Source organism: Ochotona princeps, chromosome 10, assembly GCF_030435755.1.
Source record: "Ochotona princeps isolate mOchPri1 chromosome 10, mOchPri1.hap1, whole genome shotgun sequence".
Lineage (NCBI taxonomy): Eukaryota > Metazoa > Chordata > Mammalia > Lagomorpha > Ochotonidae > Ochotona > Ochotona princeps.
In genome coordinates, this window is record NC_080841.1 from 24,488,070 (window position 1) to 24,514,651 (window position 26,582).

A 26,582-nucleotide genomic window follows, 5' to 3' on the forward strand; every position below is an offset into this window, starting at 1 on the left:
AAGGATGGGGCAAAGCCTTGGGACCCTGCACATAAGTGGGTGACCCAGAAGAAATTCCTGGTTCCTGGATTCGATTGGCCACTTGGGAGAAAACCAGCAGGTGGAAGATTTTTCTGTCTCTCCTCTCTGCAAATTTTTGTCTCCCCTCCTCTCTGTTAATCTGCCTTTTCAATAAAAATAAACCTTGGGCCTCAATCAGTAGTCTAGTGGCTAAAGTCCTCACCTTGCGTGTGCTGGGATCACATATGGGTGCCAGTTTGTGTCCCGGTGACCCTGCTTCCCATCCAGTTCCCTGCTTGTGTCCTAGGAAAGCAGTGTAGGACAGCACAAGAGCTTGGAACACTGCTCCAATATGGGAGACCCAGAAGAGCCTGACTCCTGGCTTCAGATCAGCCCAACTCGCCATTGTAGCCACTTGGGGAGTAAATATTTGGATGAAAGCTCTTGCTCTCCTTTTCTCCTCCTCTCTGTATATTTGACTTTCTAATAAAAAATAAATAACTCTTTAAAAAATAAATAAACCTTTTTAAAATATCAGAAACACAGAATTTAAAAATACACACTAATATAAGTAGTGATACAATCAGCTTGGATTATGAGAAAAAAGAATCGGAGTCAACTTTCTTTAGTTTAGGCTGGGAGTTAAAGCTCCTGTGTAGACAGCACTATGTAACTTGTGTTCACTGAAATCCAACTTTCTCAGAAAACATGTATTATTCAAATTTCCATCACTGTGCATTACATAGTATCTATGTGTTCTTAATAATTTTGTGGGCATCTTTGAGGGAAAGGGCAGTATGGAGTTAGGGAGGCAGAAGTCATTTTGTGAGCAAAGGAACAAAAATATGCATCTATGCAACACAAATTGTTGCTGATAACTATGCAGTAAAGAGGAAACACTGACAAACAGATGAATGACATGAAGCACTGCTTAGAGAAAAAACACAAAAATCCACAGAAAATTTTGACATGTGGTTCAGAGATGTATATGAAGTATAATATAATACAAAGGGACTAAGGGGGGATTACAGATACATAGTGCTTGATCACGTTTTCAATCTGTATGAAGGATGATCTATGGAGAAATCACACAGAGACCTAGAGGTGCACAAACTACCATGGAAATCTGGATTGGAAGAGGGGAATTAAGGATCCTAGAGAAATGGGAAAAGCCACGTCTGAGTCCATATACCATGCACAATCTAGCAATCTGTCAAGCTCATGTTGAAGACAATGATGGGAAATGAGGTTGTTTTTGGTCATCCCTCAGGGACAGGGGACTTGTTCCTGAAGACCTTGAAGATACCTAAATCTGAGAATATGCTTTCGTAAAACGTTATACCATTTGTTTATACATACTGCTTAACTTATACGTTAAATCACCTCTAAATTGCTTATGATACTAAATGAAATACAAACAACTATTACGCTGTATTGTCTATGGAATAATGACAAAAGAAAAGTTAGACATTCAGTAAAATGCAACAACCAAAGGTCTTTCATTGTATTATATAGCAGAAACAAACTAATCATCATTAAAAATAGTTTTGATCTGAGATTGTGAAATCTGCAGATATGTAATCCCCAGATAATAAGGACCAGCTACATACTAAGAATGAAGTTTATTTTGTATCAGCAAAAGGAAGATCAGAATATGGGCTTCAAGCTATCCAAAGAAAACAACTCAAATTTGTTATGGCTTTCTTAGCTTCATGTATACCCCCACTTATTAAAGCAAAACAAAATAAAACATTGTTCCTGCCATCTTGATATCTCATGGCTGCATATATTCATTTTCTTTTTCTTTTCTGGTTGGATGGTATGTTCCCACTGTTAGATTTAGTGCTTTGTCCTTTCTGGCACTCCTCCTACTCCATACAGCAAGATTGTTTGTTCCAACTAATTAAAGCTACTGACTTTAATTCTCTCATCTCTCCTAATAAGCAGAACTGAAAAGCCTGAGACACCCATCTGAAATGCATCCTATAGGTAAGTAAAAGGAAGACATTTAAAAATAAGGTGGAAGACAGAAATAGGATGTTCAAAGTCAGGGTTAGGGCACCACAACTACTGGTGGGACATATGGAAGATTCAGATAATTTAGCTACAGAGAAACAAGAGAGGAGATCGCTGTGCTTTTGGGAAATAGGATAATAAGGATTTTAATTAAGGACAAACAAGTAACTAAATTGATTGAAAGAGTGGGCTCCGCACATTTCAGAAGAGACTCATTAAGACATGTTGATCCGAGGTGATGATGGGGAGCAATCTTTTTACCAATTACTGGGGGAAAGGCTGCATTAATCGCAGAGCTGGAAATGTCAGATAAAGAAGAAAGTTTTGGAGCTAAAGTTCAATTTTAGCATATTGTATTCATGTTAAGAATCTAGAGTCCTATCATTTGGAAGTAAGAAATTAAATTTCAGAAGGCAACATGAAACTAGAAGAGTAAATTGGTTATCACCTACCAAGAACTCAGATGAAAGAGATAAATGTAGAAAAATTAAAAAAAAAAACTTTGGGACCAAGTGTCCATATTTAAGAAAATGAAAAATATAGGCAAAAGATAATTTAGAATAAAATAATATTGTATAATGGAAACCTAAAAAGAATAAATTTAAGAAGACAATGTTAGTTAACTATATCAATACTTCCTATGCACCCATAATAATCAGAATGGAAATAAAGTCAATGGAGTTGGAATAATAATCTTTTTCAACTGAGCAAATGACCGGTGTCCAGAGGATACTATATTGAAGGAACAGATCATAAGGGTATGGGTGTAAAGCACCTAAATAAATCTGATATAGAAATTGCATCTTCCCATCATCATCATTTTTTAAATCTTATTTTTGGGATCATAAAGTATGATTCAAATCTTTGCTTTAAAAGTATCCATTATTACTTTAACATTTGGTGGTAAAATAATCAATTTTTCATTCGATCATTTTCCATTCCAAATTTGTTTACAGCCATTCTCTATATCCCACCAAATTATAATATTTTTGTCTTTTGCTTATTTGGTGAAGCATTAGCCTTTTTATTGTAATAGAAATTTAAAAGATGTCATCCCAACAATTAATAAAAAAAAAAGAAAAAAGAAATGGAGAAGGAAGAAGAACGAGGAGAGAGGGGAAGAAGTGAGAGAGGAAGAATCATATTCTTAGAATTATTTATAAATTTTATTGAATTAAAAACTAATTAAAATGTAAATAGAAATAAAATTATTAAGTTAGCTTACTTAAAGTTATAGAACCAAAGTAGCCATGTTTCAGTGCAGGAATACAGTAAATCTTGCTTTTAGGGTATCAGGAAGCATCTATGCAGCAGTAGAGAGGAGAGTAAAAGCAAAGATTTAGGTGAGGTCTGTTGTAATTACTTCAACTGAGAAAATAATTGCTTGTTTGAAAATGACTGAGTATATTGAAATGTTAGCCAAGTCTAACATGAGAATTCTTTACTTCAAATTTATTTTTATTTTAAGGGCAGATACAAAGAGAAAGGGAGATAGAGAACCCTAGCTAGACAGTGAGAGAGAGAGAGACAGACAGAGAAAGGTAGAGCCAGTCTTCTATCAGCTAGTTCACTCACCAAAAGGCTGCAATGGCCAGAGCTGAGCAGATATGAAGCCAGGAGCTAGGGGTTTCCTCTGGTGCAAGGGGCCAAGGACTTGAACCACCCACTGCTTTCCTAGGCCATAAGCAAGGAGCTGAATCAGAAGTGGGACAGCCAGGACATGTACCAGCACCCCATTGTGGATGCCAGCACCACAGGCCGAGGTTGTCTACCATGTCAAAACACTGACCCCAAGAATACTTTATATTCTTTTCAAAGAATAAAAAAAGCACATTTGTTTTTCAAACACAGTTTTTAAGCTTACTTTTATGTGGCAAAAAAACTCCCTGTTAGTGAAACTAAAATACAACCTTAGTAGGATTTCCATCCAGAGAGATGGGACATAAACCAAGCATTTAGCAGAAAGCAGTTTACTTCCATGGCAGCACCAGCTCAGAAGATTTATATCCAATCTGAGTCCCATGTAAAGAGGAGCATGCCGTTGTACACCTTCAGTCTTGTTCTCCATCACATATGGTAACACACATTATTGTGACTGAGTGCTCTAATGTTGTGGGGCTGCTGTAGAGTGCTTATAGAATGCTATAGGGATGCAAATACATGCATAGTTACCCATTAGGGCACGCTGCTCTTTCTTGCCTTCCCTTGTAATTCTTGGAACTTTTTCTACCAATATGTGATGTGCTGCATTTTGATTGACTGGCACTGCAGCACTGTGTATGGGCAAGTACATATGCAAACTGTCACAGCAGTACAAACTGAGAGGAAACAGTTTGAAAGCCTCCAACAATGGTCCCATCAGCTAATTCTGCATCCTGCAAGTACTGACATCTCATTTGAACATCAGTTCCTGTCCTGGCTGCTCAACTCTCCATCAAGCTCCCTGTTGTGGCCTAAGAAATCAGTGGGTGGTTCAAAACCCTGGGACCCTGCACCAATGTGAGAGACTCAGAATAAGCTCCTAGCTCCTGTCCTGGGATCAGCTCAGCTCCAGTTATGGTAGTTATTTAGGAAGAGAACCAATGGATAGATTTTTGTCTGTCCTCTCTCTAAATCTTCTTTTCAACTAAAAATAAACAAATCTTGAAAGGGGAGAGGTGAGGAGGATAACAAGTTGAAATTGCCAGGTTCCCTACTTCAGGGAAGGTCTTTTCTTTTTTCTAGGAAGACTTCCTCACCCCATATTCCCATTAGGCCCCTACCACACAACAATGTTCACTGATCAAGGAAAGTTTCTTGAAGAAAAAGGAGGAGTTAATATAGTATAGGACAACTGGACTTGAGGCTGCATAGTAGACTTCCCCCAAGCTTTCAGAATAACTCAATCATGCCAGTTTTCTCATTAGACTTGAAAGATGAATAATATGTTGTTACTTCTTTTTGTGTGGGCAGCATTAAAAAAGTAAAAATGCACCTTTATTGAAACATGTTCTTGACAATTATTGCTATGAGCATAGATCAAATTCTATCTGCTTAAATCTTACAATCAGTTGTTAATGATCTAAATTCATAAGTGAATGGATTAAAATGTAACAATTTTTTGGTATGTTTAAATTACTTTACACAATGTTACTGAATTTACTATGAGGCAAACGTGAAAATCTATGGTTTCTCACATCATTAACACTCTCTTTTCCTATTAAAAAGTGATCATAGTTTTCTAAATCTCTCATCTACTGACTTAGCCTCACCTCCAAGAATGGTGTTGAGCACAGAAGATCTAAATGCCTCTGTGGAACTGAGTTTTACCCCCGTCATCCCTGACTTTAGCAATTTGCTTCATCCTGTGCCCAAGATGGCTTTTTGATTAGAGCCAAGCAGTGCCAGAACATTTTCCGTTTTGCGTATTTGTATATGGGCATTTGATGTAACCAGCAGAACAATGGGGTTCCATAATGGGAGTGCCTGGATTTCACACTGAATTCTAGCTCTTTGAAAATGCAGACCTGGGGCTACTACTTTAGGTCAGGGTCACACAGATATTATGAAATGCATGGCCTAAGATTTTAATAATCTTAAACTTCAACTGCTGCTTGGAGCTATCTTTCTAGTAAATCTACAACTTTAAAATTTAATCACAAATAATACACTTGTAGGACTATTAAATAATCAGAGTTCTTAAACAATAGAGGAAAAAAATTTAAGATAATAGGAAAGGTAATAAAATCACCTTTGAATTAGCAATTATTATACAGAAAAACAAAAAGTTGAAAAAGTTACCAAAATAGATAAAAATATTTAAAATACAAAAATCTGATAAAAATATTTATTACTAAAATAAACAAATGAAGATGATAAATCATCATTAGCTATCAAATACAAAACAAAATTTAAAGAAACACATATGATCAACCAGAATGGCTAGTTACAAAAAATACACAAGACAGGCAAATACATACATTGATATATACTCACAAAAAGATTTTAAAAGGTAACAGAAAATGAAATTAAGATGTTAGATACATGTTATCAAATACAGTAGATGCTTTGTATAATATGCAAAATGTTTTAGTTGGTTCTTATTAAAAGAAATATTGCTACAAAGATTCATTCATGCATAATTTTTGACTCTAAGATGTTAATAAGATTTAAACATATCACAGACCTAGTCATGTTACCCTTCAAAGACTAACAACTGGGGAAACATTTGGCTTAACAATAAAGAGCTTTCCTGGAACACTCCCATCACGCATCAGAGTTTGACTGAGTCCTAGTTCTGCCTGACTCCGGCCTCCTAACGGACACCCTAGCAAGCAGCAAGGGGCAGTTTAAGTTGTTGGACAATGGCTAACCATGTGGGAGACGCAGATGGAGTTTCTGGCGCATAGCGCAGGTCCCGGTCTACACCTGGCTGTTTCTGCTTTGTGGGAAAGGAATCAGTACAAGGGATCTATCTGTCTCTCATGTTTTACCTCTCATTTAAAATTTTTTAAATTATTGGTTGAAATGCTCTTCCATGGTATGAATGTCTATTTCCCCATTGGCTCATAATTGAAATCTCTTCATTTCATAATCTGATTTTTCAAAAATGAGAATTTAGTGCTATTTTAATATTATTGTTAATAGAATTTACTTTTTGCATTATTGCTAATGTTAAAATTTATATGAATATATATTCTAGGTCCTCATGTTTGTGTAACAATCAGATAATGACCTTTTGTCTAGAGATGTTTTAAATATATAATTTTTTAAAACATTATATATTTTCTTGGAAAGGCAGATTTACAGGGAGAAGGAGCTATAGAGAGAAAGATATTCTGTCTGCTGTTTTATCCATTCTCCTATAGGCTAAAGTAACATATTCAAAATTTTCAGATAGTGTCTTCAACTTCTTCGGGAGGTTGTTTGTGAGTTACAAAATATTTCCCAATTCACAAAATATTGAAAAGGAATATCTAATATTTTCTTCTAGCATATACCTTGCTTTTTTTTTCTTTTCACATTTAAAGCTTTAGTGTTTCATAGGACCATAACAATAGCTTAATATGAATATTTCCACATTATGAAAGAAACTAACTGATCAAAAAGGAAACCAACTGAAAATGGGTCTAGCATATGACCCAGCTCCCCAACTCCTGTGAATCTATATAAATGAAGCAAAAAATGAAACATGAGAAAGCATCATGCATATCTGTGTTTATACTAGCACATTCCACAACACTGAAAACACAGAAACAACTCAGAAGCCCACTGAAGGAGAAATGGATTTAAAAAAAAAAGAAGAAACAAACAAAAACTATGGTATATTTACTCCATGAAATACTACCCAACTATCAAAAAGAATGAAATTGTATTATTTGTAATAAATTCACCCCAACTAGAGATCATTATGTTTGGTGAAATAAGCCAATAACAAACAAACAAACAAAACACATATTCTCTTTGAAGTAAGGAAACATTCATGCAAAATGCAAATAAATATATAGGCAAGTACACATATACACGAGTATATACACATATTGTAAAAATTTAATTGCATAATGGATACTAGCCTACTATGAAGTATCTCTACTCCCCAATAAAAGGACAAATCCTAGTAAAACATCTGAATGTGTCTTTTCAATATGATACTAAATTTTCTATGTTTGTCTATACCTACAATGCCATAATAAACTTAAATAGCAGAATGTAAATCTTTTAACTATTACTAAGGATTAAACTATGTAACAAAATGGGTGGAAATGATGAGAGGGGAACACAGGGAGGGAGAAAGGCAAAGAAAGTAAGGGAATCCCTATGCCTGTAGAGAGGTATCATGGAAAATAATAAAAGTAACTTTGGAAAGGAGACCAAATATAACCACAATTAATCCAAGACTATAGTGACTTGGAGAGACAAAATACTGAAACCTTCAAAACCTGAAGCCAAGCCTTGTCATTCAAATGCAGTGAAGCCAGAACCACATCTCACACTGGAGTTGAAGGTGAGCGAAGAAGGAATGAGAAACTGGAGAGGAAGCAAGGATCTGATTATGGCAGAAATCAGATGCAATCGTTGTCTGAAAATCAGTCACTCCCAGAATGAGAAAATGTGGAGAACAAGCACACCTGCTGAGCCAAGAAAGGACATAGGCTGCGTCTGAAAGGACATAGGCTTAGCAAGGCAGATCTGTGGAAAGCATTGCTCGCAGTGCGGGTTCAAATACACTTCAAGGGGTGATGTGTGTTACAATCAATGAAGGAAGTGAAAGGAAAGCAAGAAACTACATGTAAAGAACAAATTTAAGAGATAAGACTCAGAAAACACAATCCCATCTGTGCATCTGCTACCAGGTGCACCCTAAAATTAGAAGACCCTGTCATTTCCTCTAACAACAAAATGTGTGTCTTCTGAACTAAAACCTAAGACATCCAATACTTTCATTCTGGCCAGTGTACTCCAGCTTTTTGCTGAGCAAAGAAAATGCAAAGCATTTTGAAATGATTGAAATTGTCATGTAGTATTCTTTTTTAAAAAAGGATATAAAAATTAAAACAATTTAGCTGATAACAGCTCTGCTTTCCAAAGCCCAAGCAGAAGGAAGAAAAATGGGTTGTAACTCTTCAGCAATATCATCGATTACAGGGACCAGTTTTGTTGTAGGTTAAACCACCAGTTGTAAAACCAACATCCCATATGAGTAAGCCAATTGAACTGAAGTGATGGAGTTCTGCTACTCTGATACTCTGCTGGCTCTGTCTTCAAACCAGAGAGGGTATACCTAAGAAGCCATTGAACTTGACTGGACAATAAGATGCTGGACTCTATGTTTGGTATATGCTTGCAATGAGGGAATCTCAACTGAACTTGAACTATGGTTATGCAACAAGATGGAGGAATCCATCATGGTGGGAGGGTTTGGGGAGGGGTGGGGAGAATCCCAGTACCTATGAAACTGTGTCACATAATACAATGTAATTAATGAATAAAAAATAAAAAATAAATTTAAAAAATTAAAAAAAAGAAAAAAGCAAAACATTGGCAAGGATTTTGATGTACACACATTACATGCACAGACTGATTTGGGAAAACTGACCAGTTTAATAACATTAATCATCAATACATATAGTACTTTTTTAGATTTTTCATTTTGGATTCACAGTATTGGGTATGCAATTATTTTCATTCATTTTGTTAACTTCATTTTCAAATATTACATCTTTGAGGTTCAATTAATTCAACTTTAAAGTTGTTTATTCCTCACATATTTTATTGATTTCTTTACAATGATCTTCTACCAGCTTTATGAGCTCTTTTATCCTACCAGTTTTCAGTGGACAGTTAAAAACTTTTATTACCAAAATTGCATCAAACACAAACAGATTTTTCTTTATAACATTTAACAGTGTCAGTAAAATCTGAAGAAATGCACTATTTTATTATCATAATTACGTACATTAGGTGTCGGATATTTGTAGCAGTAATGTAAATGAAGGAGTTTCTCCATCCTTTGAACAAAGTTTTCATGTTGAGTAATTTTATAAAATGCTTTCCAGATCTATTAAAGGAATATTTTGCTCTGCTAATTTCTATAGTAGTGTGGTAAATAATTTAATAGACTTTTCCAAAAATTAGTTCAACATATATCTTTTAGGTAACTCCTGATCTTTAAAGGAAAATCTTTATGTAATAATGAAAGTATTCTATTCCTATTTATTTTCTGAAACCTCTTGATGTCATTATCAACTACCCCTTCCATTTCATCCGCACTCAATGCAGTCATTTGGATGATAGGTTTCTTTTCTAGGCTCCATCTCTTCATACCCTTACTCCTGTAAAACATTTCCAGAACTTGTGGTCTGATTCCATTCCATTGATATCTAATCGTGTCTTGCTTATTTTCTCATTTTTATTATTTTGAGTTTAATATGTTCCTTCTGAGTTGTGTCAGGAAGAAGTTGGAAAAGCTTGAAATTTACCTTCTAAGATTGTCATTTAATATGGCATTTCCCTGAAAGCATCATTTTATTTGCCTTCTGAAAATCCAATTCAACATTTTTAATTTTTAAATTTTCATTTCTATAAGTTCCATTGTTGATTTAGAAATATGTGATTTAATCCAAAATAGTTAGAAATTTTCTGATTCCTTCTTGCATCCACTTCCTATTTAATTTTTTATGTTCATGGAATTTGTTACAGCAGTTCAATCCTTAGAAACTTATAAGTAGTGATTTGTAATCCAGCATGTACTTTCCATTTACATATGTAAAGAATAAAACATTTTCAGTTTTGAATTTAGTGTTCAATGACTATCATTGAATATAAAAGGCACAAAAACCGTTCTCAGAAAACATGTAAGTTAGTAAAAGTGCCAGGTATATGAAACTTGAACTTAACTAAAAATCCCGTCAAAAATATACATATAATTTACAGGTGTTTAAATATAGCAAAAAAAATTAACTCCAACATAAGGGAAATCCATAGAATCTCTGACAATCATCAGGATGGAGAAGGATGAATTACAATTTATAGGTAGACAATGAAGCGAAGGGCATTATAGAGTACCAAGAGACAGATGTAAATGAACGTTCACACAACAAAGGAATTAGAGTTGAAGAGAAGTCACTTTCCCCAAAGTCTACCTCTTTGTATCTTAGAAGGATGTATCAAACCAAAATGTTGAGAAGCTGATGAAAGGTATCAGAATCTGGTGTTATACTAAACTTGCCTTCAGATACATTAGCTGAATCCATTGATCTTACTGCTAAAGATATGACAGACAACACGTTTGTCAAATCTTGCTAGAGACCACATGAAATAAATAAGCACAGCCTGAGGAAAGAGTGACTTATCCCTGATAGAAACCGTTATTTGAATTCTATTCCATAGAAAATTCCAAGGGTGAAATTAGAAAGATATGACAATTATTTAAAAGAAATCTACAAGAGATAGAAATGCTTTATCAGGCTATCAGATACAATTCGTAGAAGATTACAGATGACTACTGAAAAACGACACACAAAAGAGGCCAATACAATGGTTGTGGTAAATTTTGGGGCAAATTAACTGGAGTATACAGAATGTGGCTTCTGGTATTTAATGTGGTAACTGGTATTTAAAAGAAAATTTTTACACAAAATTAATGTTCTCTGTTGCACAGGTATTTTCTGATATCTCATGACTTTATTAACAAATATCCCTTCAATTTCATTCCACTCAATTCAATCATTTGGCAACAGGCTTTAAACTGCCATTGAGTACATTCGAGCAATATAAAATTTCAGTTTCTTGTAGAAGCAGTTTGGGCTGTAGAACTTAATTTTAATTATGTAAACGAGTTTCTAAATTGGAATAGATTTTTTTTTTCTTTTTAGTTGACTAACATTACGGGGAGCTATAAATGTCTCCATTCATAGAATATTTATGGCTCATAGGCCCTGAAAACATATAACAAAACTTTTATTGCTTACAGTTAACAAAATCAATTAAAAACTGAATAGGATGCTGGCACTACAGGGTGGAGGATCAGCCTACTAAACCACTGTACTGGCCCTTCTTTTGGTCTTAAAGTCATGAGTCATTATAAAATGTGGTGGGATGCTTTTAATTTTGTCATAATTTAAGGGTAGTATTAATTATAGCCTCTCAAATATTTTACCTATTTTATAAAGCAAAAATACATAATTTTCTATGCATTTTTGTTTTTTGCAATATTTCACCATGTTAGCTTGCAAAATGCCAGTATTTTTAACAAGCAACATTAACAAGTGAATCCTTTAAAGAAAATATGTAATGAAAGTACATTTAATAAAATGGCATGTTTATCATGATTTGCTGTTTCTACCAAATTTTTTTTTAATAAACTTGACCTACATGTGTCAAACTCATCAGTTCTGGTTTTATATTTTATACTGCTAGGGAAAATACAGGTTCATGTAGAGCCCCAAATGTAAATAGACACACACAGGCACATATAATCCTGATATGTAATTGCACATTTACATATGTTTATACATAAGTATACCTAATATATGTATCTTATCAAATTAAACGTATTCCAAGGATTTCAAAACCACATCTGGAAATGTGGTTAGTAGTTAAGATGCTAGTAAATCTATGCCATGTCAGAGAACCCAGACTCAATATATGGCTTTTTTCTGATTAGCTCCTTTCTAAGGTGTTTTCTGAAAGGCATAGTGAGGGGTCAAATAACTGCATTTCTGTGTTAAGGAAGGGAGATCCAGACTGAGTTCCTAGCTCCAACCTCTGAGCAGCACAGTACCAGCTATTGCAAGCATTTGATAAATAAGCCAGCGAATGCAAGCTAAGTAAGCAGATATTCTCTCTTTCTCTCTCTCCCACACACTATCCACCCTCCCATTCAAATATAGAAATATTTAAAAACATATTTGAAAATACTTTGGTTTATGAAATAACTCTTATTTTTAAAAAAAATTCCACTAACTTGCAGCATTAATACATCTGCCGAAAGCTCTTGACCTTAGAATAATTTCTGTGGCTTGTATGTGAAGTCTCAGGGTTCGACAGTCAAGAACAACCCACTTTGTGGATTTTATAGCAAAGCTCTCTCTCTCTGGTAACTTCAGTGGATTCTAAACAATTAAATGAAAATCAAACACTATGATTCTTTTTTAAGCAACTCAGTGTTTCAGAAATTGAATAAAAGGCAGACAACTACCTTCATTCCACTTACAAATTACTTGTCATTCTTGAATCCACATTGTCTACCCCATTTTCAAGCATACTATTACAGTCATGCAAGGTTTTCTTATATACTGAAAACTTTTACTTTTATGTATAAAGAGATAAAAAATTAAGGAAATGTATAAAATATCAACATTGCAAACACAACTAACAAACAAAGTATCAAGGGGTAGGAGCTTCCTGTAGATCAACATTTGGTCCTGTGTTGAGTTTCCAATGCAGCAGAAGAGTGACGTCATATTCCTTCGCATTTAAATAAAAAATGGGATGATCCTGAGAGTTTACTAATTCTGATTTTCTTCACTATAGAAATAACTAGGCCAGTGGCCATTCTAATCCTATACCCTGATGCCTTTATCTTGCTTGACAAAGAAGGGTTGCAAATCTGTTAGCTATCTAGAATCTCCTTATATTTGGAATATATGGTAAAGATTAAATACTTTACTAAAATTGTATTTCAGGAAACCCTCTGGAGAAAAAGGACGTTTAAGTAAAGTGCACTGGTCTTCCCCTTGTAAACCAAAGATAGCCCAAACACTGAAGACAGCAAAGCTCAGCTCCAAATATTTTGAAAACACCCTGATACCAGTAAACGTATACTAAATGAGTAAGACAATAAATCCCATCATTGTTGTAGTAGCACTTAAAATTATACATAATCCTTATCGTCAAAAAGTAAACTGTTACATGTATCTGAGTTCATTGAACTGCAAAATAATGCCATTTTACTTGGTTCATATCAATATGGAAATTATGAATAACAGATTTGTATATTAAAACACATATTTGGATTAGATTATTCTTGATATTTTAATAGCATAACATTAAAATTTTAGATTCAGTTCAATAGATATAAAGCCAGGCTTGCTTTTTTGTTTATTTTATCTTTATTGGAAAGGCAGATTTCAGAGGGAAGTAGAGACACAGAGACAGATCTTCTGTCTCATTCCCCAAGTGACAGCAACAGCTGGAACTGAGCTGATCTGAAGCTTCTTCTGGGTCTCCCACACAGGTACAAGTGGGGAAAGTGGGGTACATGGGGCAAGCAGCACACAAACCAGTGCCCATACGGGATCCTAGTGCATGCAAGGTGAAGATTGTATTCACTGAGCCATTGCACTAGAGCTGTCAGACTTCTTTTTTACAAATCAGAAATATTTTGTCTTTGAGCAGACAAGCCTATTTATACACTTTTCAATGTTTTAGTTTATATAATTCTAGCTTCTCAGAAATTACTTAAATATATTACCCACTTATGCAGAAGGAATTAGAAACAAGGATACATAGGATGAAAAAAATTTACCACATGCCCAACCCAAGTCACCAGGTTAACATACCTCTTGACATGGTAAATTAAAACCAGCTGCCTGGCCCTCACCCTCACCTCCAAGATATGGGATATCATCCACATGAGTATATCCCCAAACTCCTTTGGAGCTATCACTTCACATTTGGCTCTTAGAACTTGCTGTCTATTACTGCTATTGAATGCACTAAGTTCACCTGCCGTTTGGATTACATCTACAGAAGAAGAAAGAACATTTCCTCACATATACTTAGAGGTCTGGCTGCATTTAACTCAGAAAAAAACAAAATTGTCTCATTTCTAAACAGATGGTCAAAAACATTGCTGATTGTGGTGAGAGTCTGCCTAGCGTTCTTAGAAACAAGACTGGCCCTTGTTTTAGAAACGTGTCCCCTCAGTACACATAACTGAAGAAAAAGCACAAAGATACTGCATGGAAAATAGATTCCATTCCATTTATTACGTCAATTTTACAAAGACCATTCAAAGAAAGTGTCCAGGAAGCACTGAGTAGCCACTTATTCAATTTGGAAATGATCTGATTAAACAGTTTTCTGGTACACTAGAAGCCATGGAGCTGAAACAAAACATTAAATGCAAATGATTTTACCCAATGATGCATATTCTGCTCCTAGTTACTCCCCTTAAAAATTTAAAAAATAACTGGCATATTTCAGAATTTAGCTGATGACCTTTGCATCAGTTGGATAATCTACTATATGGAATATAAAGATTAGTTTTCCAAAGCAAGAGAAGTTTTAAGTATGTTGCTGCAGATTTCAATCATAATTTAACTGCACATTGATAGGAATGTCAATAAAAGCTGTAGTTGAAATCAGTGAAATATTTGGTGTACTATATTTTAAAGTAACTCTATGGAAAGGTAGGCATGATGCCCATTAAAAAAAAACTGAACACCTTTGCCATTTCATTGCATTCAGGGAAGCTCTTCTTGTAGCAAACTGAATCTCCGAGTTTGTTAGTAAATCTATTGGTCCCACAGTCTTGATACAAACTAACAGTGCCACCCTTTGGTATCAAGCAAGGGTGAGAAGTTTTGTTTTGTTTTGTTTTTTCCATGGGACACTTGGCTTACATCTATTGGAATTCTTAGATTTCTTTAAGAACAGTTAATTCCAGATGCAGATAGCATGATGGATTTATGTTTCTTCCTCAAAATCTAACCAGAAGCCAGATATTTAACCTAAATTTAATTGATCTTATTTTAAAAAATAAACACATCTCCAATATATACTTAGAACCATATATGCACAAGAAATCTGATGCTTATGTGTTTTTATCTTCCAAGGTTAAGCAACCTAAAAAGGCAGGTCTTGTTGCAGATAGAACAAATGTCTCAGAATTTGGCAAGTTGAGGAAGAGGACATTTAAATTTTAGGGTAAATGTTAAAGCATATTATGTTAAATAGACGGAGAAAGGAACTTTAATACAAATATATGAGATGACAGAGAGAGATAGGGCCCAGCACAATAGCCTGGTGGTTAAAGCCCTCACCTTGCATGCCCCGGGATCCCATATGAATATCAGTTTATGTGCCAGCTGCTCCAGTTCCCTTCTAGCTTTCTGCTTATGGCCTAGGAAGGCAGTGGAGGGTAGACGGAGGATTTGGGACTCTGTGTTCCTGTAGGAGACCCAGAGGAGGTTCCTGGCTCCTGGCTTCGGATCGCCTCAGCTCAATCTATTGTGGCCACTTGGGGATGGAAGATCTTTCTCTATGCTCTCCTTCTCTGTATAAATCTGACTCTACAATAAAAATGAATAATTTCTAAAAGACAATTTTATGATTTTATATATTTTATATAACATATTTGATAATATTATTAAAATATTTTGGTTTGCTAATCATATTCTAGAAAGTATTTGAACATTTCTATTTAAAACATTAAGGAGCCAGTGCCATGATGTAGTACATGAATTCTCTCCTGGGACACCAGCATCTCATATGCGCAGAGTTTCCAGCCCTGGACGCTCCTCCTCCAATTCAGATCCCTGCTGATGGCCTCGGCAAACAGCAGAGAATGGCTCAAGTCCTTGGCCCTCCACCCACAAGGGACACCTAGAAGAAGTTGCAGATTCTTGATTTGGACCTGTCTAGCTTCAGCAATTTGGATAGTTATACCAGTGGATGGAAAATGTATCTCCTCTCTGTAACTTTGCCTTTCAAATAAAAGTAATCTCTACTACAGCGAATATTGTGAGAAAAGGGGATAATTTATAACTTTTACAAAAACTGTGATAGATATTTTCATTATTTGGTACGGCAATAAAATTTGTTAGTTTAAAACAGAAGTATGCAATGTATTGGTTAAAGATCAGCATAAATGAAAGATTATTTTAATGTAAGACTAATAGCATTAGGTTAATATTACTAAAAGTTTAACTAGGTTAAAGAAGATGAATGAACTTACATTTAGAAATGATAAATTTATGGATAAATGACTAAATACAAAAATAGAGGATATAGCTTATGCACTAAAGCTTAAAGTGATGTGAACAAGGAACTCACCTTGACTTGAATTTGGTTCTATTTTTTTTTCTATTTTAAAATAGCTACTTCGATACCTGTTTTTATTTAATTTTATTTTTGTTACCCTATTATACTCACTACTGGTAAAACAAACAGGACATTTTAGCTTTAATCTTCTTACTACATAACCCAAATAACTTCAGTCATGTTTGCATTAATGCTGCATTAATCATGTTGTTGCGTATTAATGAGTTTTCAGGCTATGCTAATTACTGTCATAGATTCTGCAGCAGCCCATTAAATATACAAATTACAGAATTAAAGAGCCAGAGCTCTTCATGATTAATCTCTAAATGGAGAAAAACTAATGATGTCTGTACAAAGTTTCTCTCTACTTTTGGCTGAGTGAGCCCAATGAACAATCAATTAGACGATTTGAGGAATAGGAAACTCACATATAATTTTATGTAGGTGCTTCATTACAACAGTGGACATAGCTTCATATTTCTTACAATTTCTATAGTCCTTGAGCATCTAGCTTCCAAAATATTGGCTACTAACACTGTCTAATATGTAACATGTTTTAGGACAAGCCACTTTCTTAATCAATCTATCCCAGTGAATTACAATCTATCAACAGGACATCATGAGAATGCGCTTTCATCTAAAGGCAACTGTCATGAAAGAAACCTCCAACATAAAAATCTTAATAGAATGTAGCACTGTATCAAGAACAGAAGCATAATGCCTTGTTACCTATGCGAAGTGTGCATCCTGATGTAAAGTTTTGCATTTTAGCAGCTTAGATCTTACGTGAAAAATGTATTTGAATTGGACATTTTTTTACATGGGTGACCAGGTGGTATGAACACAAACTAAAAACTCGATAAGAAAATAAATTCTTAATCATATGGGCAGGTCATAACAGTAAGTTGGGACTCAGGTATAAAGCAAATGGGTTGGAGCTAAAGGAATTGGGAATAGAAATAGGACTGGATTAGAGTGCTTTGAACTGACAAGAACAATAGGTGAAGCTTGGGGAACCAAGCCAGTACAATATAGTGCACAGATGTATTCAGTAGAAATGAGTAGTTCAAGATGAGGACAGACAGATTTCAGTCTGGGAGTGCAGCCTGGCCAGAGCCTGACAGCTGCAGATTCCAGGCTACTGAGCTGGTTTCCAGGAACATAAAGGGAATCAGCCGTCAAGAGAAAGAAAATGGGAATGAGGGATCTTGTATCTTGTGAAGCTATAAGAAGACCCTATGTCAAACTGTCTGTAGAGCCAAGGCCAGACCCTGGAGCAACACTGAAATTTTGAGAAACTTCAACCAAACATCCCCACAGGAATTCAGTGTTGACCTGAAGCAATACAGAACATAGTCCAGACTAAAAGTGAAAGGTAAAGAGACTACAGTTCTGGGAATAGAAGAACCACTGAATAGGAACCAGAACATTCTAATCTGCTGCTGTACAATTAAACCATAGACCATGTATCCTGAAGAGCTAAAACTGTATTAAATACAAAAAAAAATCACAGGTTCAAAACACTCACACGGCCAAAATATACCCTGACTTTAAAATAAACACAGCCTTTCTTTTCTCTTTGGTAAATGTACAGTTGCAGCTTTGTTGAGCACAGGGACACAACACCTGTGGATGGCCACGCAAAAACAATATGAGCAGAATTGGTCAAGAGTAGGACATTAAGTCCTGCAAAACAGAACTAAACAATCCGCAGATCTTCTGACTACACTCATTACTCAATGGACGAATTTTGTTTATGAGATATGTCTAGGTAAGCTGAGAAACCTGTCTCCTGAGGACTTCTAAGGGCAGTTGCAATGGCTACGCTGAAAAGAAATTATAAGGCTATGCTAAGCCGTATAAGTGTGCAATTATGTATTCACAGAAGCATTCTCATTGTTTTGACTTTCCAAGATGTATTCTCACATGCTTTTCCTTTTTTCCTACTATTGGGAGACTCCCATATCACATGTTCTTATTACAGTTGTTATAGAACACTGCTTCATCACTTACATAATGGGACATCAGAGACAGAGCTTACGCAGACCGACCTATGTACCAGTTAAACTCCTAGCAAAGGTTTTTTTTTCCTGCTGGGTGGACCTGGCTCATAGAGAACAGAAATCTGCCTTTTCTCTTCCAGAAAAACAGTAGAGTGACCTGATAAAGTTACACTCATCTCTTCCGTTAATGACTGCACAAACATAAACCAGGCTTGACTAAGTTCTAAAAGAAAACCTCCCCAAATTCTAGATTCCCTTGCTTACACAGAGACAAGATATCAATCAGAGGTGGTCTATGTATCTTTCAGGCTGAACTGCTGCTGTTCTGGGTGGTAATTTAAATAGAAACCTTTTGTGGCTTAAGCAGCAATTGGTATGAGCACAATGTTGCCCAGGCAGAAAGTAATTAAATTGATAGAGGAAAGAAACATGACTTGAACTGGGTAAAATACAAATACATCAAAATTAAAGTCAGTGTAATGAGCTGAAACACCACAAATTTAGACAACCACACATTAGCCAAAGCACAAAAACTCCTCTCTAGCAGTATCAAAGCTGATAGAAAGCGTAGTAAGCTGGAAATCTTGCAGCAAGTGAGGAAGTATATTGATTAGGTACCACATATACTGAACAGGAGAAAAACTTAAAGAAAACCAAACACAAAAGCTAATGAACAGGCTGGAGAAACACAATAGGCTAATGTAAACATATATTCAAGAGATGGGGGCAATACCTCCAAACTGAAAGAAAAACCAAGCGAAGGCTTAACAAAAATATAAAACAAGCAATTCAAGTAAAATTTAGCCAGAAAGGCAAGTCGTGGCAGAAACACAAGATCAAGACAAGAACATATTCAACCTTACATGAGGTTTTAACTCAGAACAATCAACTCAGCAGCCAATCTGCCAAATGCTAATGATTCAAACATGGGGGCAATAATTGAAAATAAGAAATATACCACATCTCACCCACAATGTTCCCACTGACATTTCCCCTAATTACTGTTGACATGGTGACCTTCTCCTGAAGGGACATGCCAAAAACTCAGTTTAATTAAGGGCTACTTGTGTAGGGATGACTTTTTCACATTTTTACTGGGGACAGCAACATCTCATTTATCTCACATCCTTAGGTAACAGGCATTCTACGATTGTACATTTGTAGTTATCAGAAGCTCATTCTTTCAAAGAAAAAAATATTGCAACAATTGTCAAAAAATTCTATCACATGCATCATTCTTTTCCTTGTTTTCCAGAGGATGATGAATATATTTTAATTCTTCTGTGATTCATTATGCCACACAAAACCAACAATTTGTAAACTGCCTTGAAGGAGAATATTTCAAGGAAATAGGAAGTCTTAGTAACAAATGGTTCTGTATTTGTAAGAATTAGGGTACCTACTTTAAGATTTATTTTTTTTTAATTGGAAAGTCAGATATACAGAGAGGAAAGAGAGAGAGGAAGATCTTCTGTCTGTTGATTCACTCCCCAAGTGGCTGCGACAGCCTGAGCTGAGTTGATCCGAAGCCAGGAGCCTCTTCCTGGTCTCCCAAATAGGTGCCGGGTCCTAAGGTTTTCAGCCATCCTTGACTGCTTCCCCAGGCCACAAGCAGGGGGCTGGATGGGAAGTGGGGCTGTCGGGATTAGAACCAGTGCCCATATGGGATCCTGGCATGTGCAAGGCAAGGACTTTAGCCACTAGGCTACCGTGCTGGGCCCAGGGTGCCTACTTTTTGGGTTCCTGTCTCTCTTTGCTATCACTGATTCAGGTGCTATTTAAAGAAGCAAATAAATCCCTCATAGATTTCTGTTAGCTGTAGAGATCATCAAACGTCATCGGCCCCTCCAACAAGATTATGTCTGACTCCTCTACCACCAGCTTGAACCCTGAACCTTCTCCATTCCCTTGCTGTTGTAAGATGCTAAACTACTATTTCTAGAAAGAAAATGTCATCATTAAAATGAAAGAAATTAGAGAACCTAGAAAAAACTATAGAAATGCCATAAAAGCAAAATGAATGATGGCTACTACACCAGGTTGTAGGTGAGCTGTACACTTATTTGGATTATGTAATGAGCTTTTTGCACAAAAGTACATCTTCAAATAGGTTTAAGATACAGTACAAAAAGCCTTTAGATAAGCACACTTTTTTTCTGGTTATTTTTTCCAAAGGCTACCCCTCTTCTCTTTATTCACGAGAAACCAAATTTGTAGATAAGGAAATGTTTGATAATATCACTAGGCTGGAAGTTTTAACTCATACTACATTCTCTATCCCTTCAGTAGAGAAAGTGCTTCAGATTTGCTGGCTCCATCTCCTGCTTTAGGGAGCAGAGGCAGCTATGGTTGATCTTGTCCATGGTAACTGACTTCAATCAACTCTTTGGCATCCTGTAGATGTTAAGAATGGGCGCATTCCAACATTGCATGACTGCTGCCAATTTAACCATCTCAAGCACCATGTGCCATGGTAGGTCAATTTTCACATCATTGGAAATTTACACTTTAAAGTTGTGTTTTGATGTCTTGTCCCCCTTGGACGGAATTAGAAATGTAAAGATTGATACTATATGCCCAAGTTTCAGAACACTTTTTCGATAGTCATATCAATGCTTGAAAACTCTCTGTCTCTCTCATGGAGTACCTATTGTATGAGAAACAGCAATCAAAGGTCTTAGGCTTCTCAATCTATAGTTTCTGAGCAGTGTCTTTAACTCATACATTATTCTAAGCACACTTATTCAATCATTAATTCTCATAATAATAATTTGATTCAATTTCTTGAAAAGGAGCCTGGGACCAGGAGGGACTGCAAACAACGGAAGTACAACTTTTTTCAGTTACCGTCCAAAAAGCAAGATTTCCTCTTTCTGAAAAAAGCCATATCACATTAATCATGTGTTTGGTCTATGATTGTATTATCAAATATGCTAAATTAATTTTTGTTAAAGCTGAAGTTTTCATTCCAGGTTGTATTTGGTTGTATTTTGCTGATTCCTTATGTAGAAATAGTTATTGCTGAATCAATTATTTTTATTGTAATAATTCATATGTGTCAAGGGAATGCAGCTCATGACAACTTGATTTCCTGGAACAGCTCTGATGTTGTTGCAGTTTGGTAAAGGTGTTTCCATAACATTTTATAACTCTTCCCATGCTACAGTTTACAAACAGCACTACACAAAAGAACATGCAACATCTGTGGGTGTGGATCCCCATAGAGGCAGTTTCTACTAAAAATACTTCTAGTATTTCAAATGCTCCAAACTATGATGATGGATTTTGAAAGAAGCACCAGGGCTCGTAAGATTATCATCAATAGTCTGCATCAAAACAATACATGTGTAGGGATTTTTTTTTAAAAACAGGAGAATTTAACTGATGCTTGAGCTTCTTAATATGATAATTGAATTTTCATTTGATCCTCACTTTGTTCCATTAGCTAAATTCTTTCCAGGAAGTACTTACTAGATGACCAAGATGAAGAGGAACAGTGTTCACTTTCCAGACAGTGAGTGGAAAGCAGTGAGCAGTTTCCTTGGCATTCCTGTAGATTATATTTTCTGAAAGTGAGTTTGAAAGGTCACATAATATTGAATCATACATATGGATCCATTGAGATGTATGTTATTGGATCTACTTCATCTGTCGTGGCCAACTTTGGCAATGCTTTCCCTACTTTATCTGATTTGTTTCATGAAGAAACTCTCAGGGCAACGTTAGCACCTCTGTTGCTGGCAGTTATTCAGCTGCTATCCATCTGTGCTGCATGCCTCTCACAATATAATAAAGGGTGATTCAAGAAAATCACACAAATGATGCATCACTTCACAATCTAAACAAAGAATCGGTGCATAGAATCAATCAGTGAGAGATTAGTACAAAAGGGTTTAAATTAAAGGCCATTGCAGCCAAGTTGTCGACTTCCCTGCATTATTTTATTAATTTCATCTAAATGTGGAAAGGTCTTTCCTTGGAGCTTCTATAGAGCATCAGTTGAGGCAGAAGAATGATCAGAAAGTAACTGTCAACCAAATCTATCCATATTGCAAGAAGAAAAAGATAAATCAGAAGTCAGCTTATATTAAATTTTATCTAGTTGTCAACTCAGAAGACGTAACTGAGGATGAATAAGCTCTGGAACTCTGGAAAGAACATCACTGTAACCTAGAAATGATATGGAATGGTGAAGGTTGACAACTGTGGGTCCAGAAAAGCTGTAACTATTGCACTGAAAAGAATGGCATGAATTGACTATCACTGGGAAAACTTAGATTATATTAGAAATTGGAGCCTTCCAACTATAATTTTCCCAATTTTATTCTTCACTCATGTTGATGAAATAATATTACTTAGCTGTAAGATAACTGAGATGTGTGCTAAACATGACATTAGATTTTCATCTTATTTGCTAATAAAAGTAATTACATGATTTAGCTGTTCTTTTCCTACATTAAGTTAGTGCACAGTGACTTAGACAATTTTATTTGTAAGCTATAATAGATTCAAATCCCAATCTTCTGATACAACTTCAGTATTTTTAAAAGCAACAGACTATTAAAAACTTAATGTACTCTTTTGAATTAAGCTTCTCCAATTACAATGCCTTTCCTATCATTCTTCTGAGCAAACATTAACTAGGGACCATTTGAGACCAAATTAGATGGAAATTCCTCTTCCTATCTATCCTGCAAAACTACCAAATTATGGACTTTGCCAAATAATCTACTGGTTTCCCACAGTATATTCTAAATAACAAGCCATGAACCAGTGATTTATAAAAACTGATTTGTTTACTGTTTCTCCAACTTGCTGTTCTATTTCTCACCTTAATGTCTTTATCCATCATTGTCCTCTTCTTAGATTACCATTATCAGTCAATTGTGTCCTCATAGGTTTTCATAGTTACTTTCTTTCGAAAGTCCATTATGATAATTCTAATCAGATGCAATTTTTCTTATTAGTGATCCTACTTTTGTTGATATGAAAGTCAGCACTTTCATATTTACATGTATTTTTGCTCCAAAGATATTATTTTAATCCTCATAATCTATCAGATAGGCATGGCAATGACCATCACTTCCATCATTTTGCACAGAACCACATAGAAACATGACATGTGAAGAGAGTTAGGTTATGGACCTACAATGTAGTAGAGATAAGAGATGAACTCAGGGATTCCAAACCAAATATTTGGATCCAGGTGAAGCAGAATTTTAAGTTTCAATAACCAGTCTGAGTACCACCTCTCTTTTTCCTGGCTGTGAAATGACATTTATTTCATTTATATATTGCCTTCATCTCTTTCTTATACTTCATGTGAGAAGCATTATTACTGTCCTTGATCTTAGAAAATTAGCCTCTCAAAGAAAAGAATAAATTTTAATTCTCCTCCTTTCCCACATTTAGGATATCTTTGCTTGTTTACCATGACTGAACCAGTTATTCATGTTTCAAACCTCTTGAAGACCACAAATGTGTCACACATAAATGTGTATGTGTTTTACAAATATCTGCAGCCTTGACAATGTTGCATGCTTGACAAATCCTCCATTGCTGTTTTATGAATAGGTTGATTTTGGAATGGAAGATCATGAACTCATGCAAAGAGGGCCCTTGGTAACCCCCACTGAGGCTATACTCCTGTCTAATGTTGCCTATTTCAATTGATGGCCTCAATTTTCTCCCTGCTTCTTCCATGTCCAATATTGGCCAGCAAAGTAATCATATTCACTGCATTGCTAGCATAAAGGCAATAATAGCCATTACTAAGTGAGTTTCCTGTGTTTGGGTTAAGGAAACCGAGGAAAACATAACTTTTCATATGTAATTGGTGTTCACTGCTTGGTTACAATCCACAACTCCATAAAGTTGTAGTCTGCTAACCCAGGATTTCTCATGGTGGTGTTCCATTTAGAAATTTCTTTTTTGGGGACACACAGGATTTACACCATCTTTTTCTCTCCCTAAAATAAAAGCCTGCTTGCAACTTCTTACCCTCCAGTAAAAGCAGAATGGCTAGTCCAAGTGAAAATGTCAAAGACTGATAAAAGCTTCACATGCTTTCTTTCCCTACGGAATAAGAATCCATTTTTAATATGAAAAATATAAACTCCCCAAATGTTGATATGTGGAGCCCCACTGAGTGCTATGTTAAAATAGATGCAACAGTGGGGTAGTGAAAGACATAAAATAGTAATAAGGTCAATGAAGGTTAAGAAATCACTCATTTTAATATTGTGAGAATTAAACAACTCAAAAATTTTTGCAGCACCATCAGTAAAATCACCACAAAACAAAAGTCTGGCTAACTTGATATAACACAATATTTTCTAAATTTATTTGTACACACTAAATACTTGTTGCATTCAGGCCACTACACCATGTAAGAGGGATTTGGGAAGACTCAAATATACCCGAGGTTACTTTGTGACAAATGGATTGTTTACTTCCAGGGACAGTTGAATACAGAAGCACATAAGTGGAATTTATTGGTGATAGGATTCATGAAAACTCCAAATTGAGAAGCAATTGAGCAGGATTCCAGGCTCAGGAAGCCTGTTGCTGGAGTAGGGCGCCCACCCTGTGATTACCAACGTGGTTACCAACCAGTGACTGCCCTACTCAACTGAGGAATCAGATGAGGGAGAAAGCCTTGAGCTCAGGCATGGAAACACAAAGCTGTGTTCGCTCCCGAAACTTCATTATGCCATTAACACAAAACAGAATTAAATTAGTGCTTAGGTATATTTTTTCTGCCATTTTAGAGAAAATAAAAAGAAAACACTGTTTTGTTCCAGGCTTTGTGTTTTCATTTTACTGCTTATAATATGAGTGATTACCATGTATATGTTTGACTAATTCAGAATAATGATAATCAAGAAATCTCTTTTCCATTTTTAGTAAACTCACTGATAGCTTAATTCCTTTTTTCTTTTCCCTTTCACAGAATTGTGGATTTATGGAGCACTGAATATTATGATTGATTACAATATTTGTACAATAATGAATTGGATGATTGGATCTATTATGTTGCTTATAGGATATGTAGCATGTATTGTATTTTTGTATCCTGCAAGTGAACATTAATGCTGGCTTGTTTTCATTGTAAAAAATTACTGAGTAAACAGTTAAATACAATATCTATTTTATATGCTTTGTAAAAACAGATCCTTTGGTTCTCAAAATATTGTACCTAAGCTGTAAATTCAAAGTCTATTTCCCAAACTGAAGAAAAGTGTATTGAGCATAAAAGTTATGAAAATTCTTCCCATATTTTTATCTTGTTTGGGGGGGGGATGAAGAGAATTTACACATGCAGTTTTATGAACCAGTGAAGCTTACACAAAAATTTCTGAAAATATATATTCCAAAAGACAGTGAAAACAAACGGGGGATTTTAGGAAGACAGATTTCGGAAGCAATTATTAGCTATTAGGGGAAGATAGTGAACCCCAAGTAGCAAAATAGGCAAGGAATTCTATTTTAAGGAAATAAAAAAAAGCTGAAATTCTGGTTGAGTCAGCTGCATTGGTTAATTTCATAAAAGGATTTCATGATCAACTAGTAATTAAAGATGGGCCAAAGGAAGTACTTATCAGGTCAAGCAATGATTTATAAACATGCTTGGTTATGAACATTTTGTCCATAACTTAGATGCTATTGTCTTCAGAATTAGCCCAACATAACCATAAGCCATTTTTTGATATTATCATTAAATATAGGCTTTTTAAAAAAATTATAGTATCATGAATGTATAGTTGGTTAAAAAATAATTCTACTAAATGGAGCTGAAGAGTTATGACCACAGCTCAAGAGTGTATTTTGAAAAATACATATAGATGTATTTATTTGAAAGGCAGAACAATCTATAAAGAAATACATTAACAACCAGAGTTAAACCAGGCAAAAACCAAGAGCCAGGCACTCAATCCAGGCCTGCAGCAAAGGCGAAAGGAGTCAAAGACCTACTGCTTTCCGGGCACACTGGCAGGATGCCGGATCAGAAAGCAGAGGAGACACAACTTGCCCAGG

At 35.5% G+C, this 26,582-nt stretch overlaps 1 protein-coding gene across 1 annotated transcript in view; it reads right to left on the bottom strand.

Annotated features, from left to right (window-relative positions):
• The window catches only part of USH2A (usherin), a 641,433-nt gene that overhangs the window by 398,208 nt on the left and 216,643 nt on the right, over positions 1–26,582 (bottom strand). The gene's annotated exons all lie outside the window — the stretch shown is intronic.